Below are 4,988 nucleotides of genomic sequence, written 5' to 3'. Positions count from 1 at the left end.
TGCCTCCCAAGTGCTAGGATTAAAGGTATGTGCCATCTTGCCAACCCATCAATTTTGTTTTCTTTTCTTTTCTTTCTTTTTTCTTTTTCTTTTTTGAGATGGGGTCTCTCTACATAGCTCTGGCTGGCCAGGAACTCACTATGCAGACTAGATTGACCTCAAACTTACAAGATCCGCCACCCCTGCCTTCAGAGTTATGGTGTTGACGGTGTGAGCCAGCCCAGCATTGTGTTCTGTCACTGGATGGAGTGACCTAGAGATGTTACTTCATCCAGCCAACTGAAGCTGTTTTTGAGTCCACCTGACTTGCTGCCTTGAAGCGGTTTCTTTGGAAAGTCAGTTATGTTAAATGATGTTTTGCTGGGGCACACTGGTAAAGGGATGTTTTCCTGAAGCAGACACAGGTGAAAGGATGTTTTGTTATAACACACATGTGAAAGGACACGCGATGTTCAGAAGGAATATAGATATGACCCCACAGACAGTGGGAGCTACAGCATTGGCTTTCTTTGCTCTGCCTCGCTGTTCTTTGCTAACGACATGCACATATTGGTTCATCTTACATGGCTGTTGTGGAGCTCAACTTGTGGTGACACTGCCATTGAGAGAAACTCTCCAAAGAACTTCTCCTGAGGTTCCTGCAGCTTCTTGCCTCTGCCTCAGACCACAGGACAGCTTCTTTTGGATTGAACTGTCCTTGCTGGTTCATGTGTGATGAATAATAATTTTATTATTTTTTTGGCTTGCTATGTTCTTAAGAACATAGTGTATGTTCACTCATACACTGGGTGGTGGTGGNGCACGCCTTTAATCCCAGCACGCGGGAGGCAGAGACAGGCAGATTTCTGAGTTCCAAGGCCAGCCTGGTCTACAGAGTGAGTTCCAGGACAGCTACGGCTACCCAGTGAGACCCTGTCTCAAAAACAAAACAACAACAAAACAAAACAAAACAAGGATAAGGTATTATAGATAGTCATCTGGATCATCACAGCACAGAAGCTTTGTAAGTCCACCAGAAGAGCAAGCCAGTGTTCTTGGCGGCTTTGTACATTGGAAGCTTGGTCCCAGAAAACATAGCAATGTGAAGGGTTGGGGATTGCATACCATTGCCTGTGGCCTCAAAAGGGCTCTATGGTGCCTGTGTGTAGACCTTGCTCTTCCATATTCTGATCCTGTGCTGCTGGTAGATACTGGAAGGAAGCCCTGACCCCACTTTCCCTTGCCTGTGACCTCAGTAGAGGCACGGCTTGCTGTGACTTCATCCCTCTGTGCATAGCTCAGTGTTGAGCCCCAGGGCTTTTCCCAGTGAGTCTAGGAGGTGACTATCTGAGGAAGAAACTGAGGCTTGGGAGATTAAGCACAGCCACACCTGGGAATGGCCACACTGGCAAATGCCTGGGTCTGCCTGCAGAGCTTTGTTCTGTGTGGGGCCTGGGTAGATCCCTGGGAGCGTGAGAGGGGATTGTGGAGGGGGTTGTGCTCCCTCCACCAGAGAATTCTGGGATGGAATCCCCTCTGGGCTTGGCTCGCTAGATACTTGGAGCATAGGACCTAAGACTATCAGAAACACAGATATTCACATTATGATTCACATCAGTAGCAAAATTACAGTTAGAGGTCAGCACAACAGGAGGAACTGTGTTAAAGGGTGGCAGTGTTAGGAAGGCTGAGAACCACTGTGCTAGACTCTGTGGCTCTACCTTCTCTGTGTCTTTTCTTATCACTGTGGCAAGGTCACTGACATAATCTAGTTCGAGGAAGAAGAGTTCACTTGGGCTCGTGTTTCAGAGCGTCCTGTGCTGTCACTTGGCATGGTGCTTTTAGGCAGAACACCATGAGAGTAAGGCTCTGTGACAATGGGCTCTCACCTCATGGTAGATAGGGAACAGCCGCAGAGATACATTCTAAGAACCTGTGCCCCACTTCCTGTAGATAAGCCTTATCTCCTAAAGACTCTAGAACCTTCTAATGTAGCACTGCCCACTGAGACCTAGGCTTAATGCAATGCCTTTGTGAGATACACACCATGATCAAATCATTAAGGTTTTCTCAGCTGAGAGATGGGGAGGGGAAGTGAGAGGGCAAAGGTAGTGGCAGCAGCTGGATTCCAGGCTGGTCAGAAGCGGTCACATCACTTTCTCTCACGTTCTATCAGTTGCACCTTTGTACACATCTGACTGTAACAGTGTGCTGAGAAATGGAGTTTCCTGAGTGCCCAGGAAGAAAAGCATACAACATGCTGCATGTACCACGTGGTCCCTTGGAAGCAGAAGGCATTGTGGGAGTTCTGCCATCTCCCAACCTAGCAAGACAAGTCTCCCTCTTATGAAGGCCACACAGCTGGGGGTGGGGACAGATGGGCATCCTCCTTCATCACCCCAAGACTGTGCCCATGACTCTTTTCAGCATATCTGGGCTTTGCCCACATTGGTGTCTCCAGAAGCCTTCAGTACTTGAGATGTCACTCTTTGGAGAGCGCACCCTGCTGGGAGTCCCTCTGGGATGAGCAGGCTTTTGTGGCACCATAGCGCCCAGCTTTGCGGAAGTGGCCCTGCACATTTCAGGACTTCAATACTTCCTGGGACTCTAGCCACTAGATGGCCACCGCAGTCCCCAAGGTGCTGACAACTGAGAATGTTTCCAGGCAATGCCCAGCTCTTGGGGACAGGTAGGGACATGTGACCGCCCTGGCAGGTGCAGGAACTCTGGAGCAGGAGTGTTGAGAGAGGACCTCTTACCCCTTTGACAAAAATCAAACAGAAGTGGCAGCTGCATACTTGGAACCCATTTCATTCTGGATGCTGTCAGACCAGCACTGAAGGAGGTTTCTGCAGGGCTGAGGGCTCCAGAGTGGCCAGACAGGCCACCTCTGCTTCCTGAGCTTTGCAGAGGACAAGAAGTCCTCCTGGTGGCAGAGATACAGAGGAATTTGTCATATAGGGCTGTGGAAATGATTTCTGGTGGGTGTATCCAATCCCCAGGGAAATTTATATGGTGCATTATGGGAACCAGAAGTGTTTCGATATGACTGGGTGGTCCTGAGGCTCCTTGCTCCACAAGTCCATTTCACATTGTTTTCTAGCTCCTTATGGTCCCATTTCTCCATTCCTCTGTCTTCTTGCTGGTCACCCTGCTGCGGCTTGCCCTCTTTCAATTCCTGTCTTTTTTTTTAAGTATATGTATGTAATTATTTTTATGTATATGGGTGATCTGTCTTCAGACACACCAGAAGAGGGAAACAGATCCCATTACAGATGATTGTGAGCCACCATTTGGTTGCTGGGAATTGAACTCAGGACCTCTGGAAGAGCAGCTGGTATTCTTTACCATTGAGACATCTCTCTATGATGAGACATTTCATTGAGACCTTTGACACAGAGTCTCTCTTCATAGTCCTGGCTGTCCTAGAACTCAATATGTAGACCAGGTTGGCTTTGAACTCACAGAGATCCACCTGCCTTTGCCTCTTGAGGGCAGGGTTTACTGGGATTGAAGGCATGCAACATGATGCCCAGCTGCCCAATCTCTGGGTTTTGCTGCTTTGTGTCCCATTCCCAACAAATTCTCAGAGAACCGAATGAGTGAATGAACCAACATTTGAAGGAACAGGAGGCTGCATCAGGAGCACCAGGAATTTCAAGGTCTACCTGGGTGTGGTTGCACATGCCTGGGAGCCTGGCACTTGGGAGGCAGAGGCAAAAGGAAGAGAAACAAAACAAAACAAAATAACCTGAGAGCTCAAGGCCAGTCTGGTGGGAAGTCTTGTTTCCAAACAAAACTACCCAAGTATGGAGGGCTACAGACAGCAGCCTGAAAAGCCAGGACCTGAAAGGGTGATGAGGGGTAGTGTAGTCATCTGGGGGTATTGCCACTAAGTTCATTCTGTGGGACAAACAAAACAAAACAAAACAAAAAAAAAAATAAAACAAAAACTATACCCGGGAAAGAAGACTGAAACAGAGGAAGAAAAAAAGGGATGGATTTGGAGAATTCAAAGGCTGAAGCAGCAGAGAAAGAACAAACAGACTGGGAGAGAGGAAACTGAAAACAGCAAACTTTGTTAAAGCAGACTCCTCCCATCAGGACAGGGGTGGGGTGTAGGGTGTGTATGTCCTGGGAATCTGGGCTAATCTGGGTTCCAGCCTTTTCCTTTGTTAATACCTTCACCACCCCTGATTGGTCCTGTCTATGTGTCTTCTCTTGGGTGGGCTCTTTGACTTGCCAGTGGGTTTTTTCTTCAGGCCATTAGCAGTTTCAATCGCTGCAAGTTGCTCAAGGAATGAGAAGCAGGCCCCCGTAGTGAGAAGCGGTCACTTTTTTGACAGAAGTTAGTTTTTGCTTTCCTGGTGGGCTTACAGTCCCCTAACTCTCCCTTCAGAGAGTCCACAGATACCAGCCTTAGAAGGTGGGATCCAGAAGGCCTCAGACAGCAGTCTGAGAAGATGGACTTCAAGCAGCCTTAGAATGCGGGACTTGGTGTGAGTGATGGAAATGGGGGCAGACTCTCCATGGTGCGTTGCCTCTAAAAAAGGCAGTGGCGGAAGAAAGTAGCAGTCAGTTGCCTACGCTGAGTTGAGGCGTTTGTAGCAGAACTGTTTCTGAGGAACAGCCAAGGGCACCGATGACCTTTAGTTGTGACAGGTAGGTCTGGGAGGGACAAGAGTGTTATATGTCAGGTTCAGATGCTTGGACCCTGGGATTAGAGGGGGCGGTGACTCAAGATTGAGGACAAGTAGGAAGGCTTCTAGAAGGAGGCAGACGTGGGGCGGAGCTGCAGAATAGAGGGGTGGAGCTGCAGAATGGAGGAGAAAAATCCAAATTTGAGATGGGAAATTAGGGGTGGCTGGCGAGTCCAGGACGTTGCTGTGTCCACCCGACACGCTGGCTGCAGAGATTAGGTTAAACCTTGGTTTTTCCCTTCAGCTGCCCCTCCCTCCTGTTGCTCACCCAAAGTGAGCCAAGCTGTCCGGACATATTCAACAGCCTTT

Source organism: Mus caroli, chromosome 11 (genome assembly GCF_900094665.2).
Source record: "Mus caroli chromosome 11, CAROLI_EIJ_v1.1, whole genome shotgun sequence".
In the NCBI taxonomy this organism is placed as follows: Eukaryota; Metazoa; Chordata; class Mammalia; order Rodentia; family Muridae; genus Mus; species Mus caroli.
Note: the sequence above shows the minus strand (reverse complement) of the source record.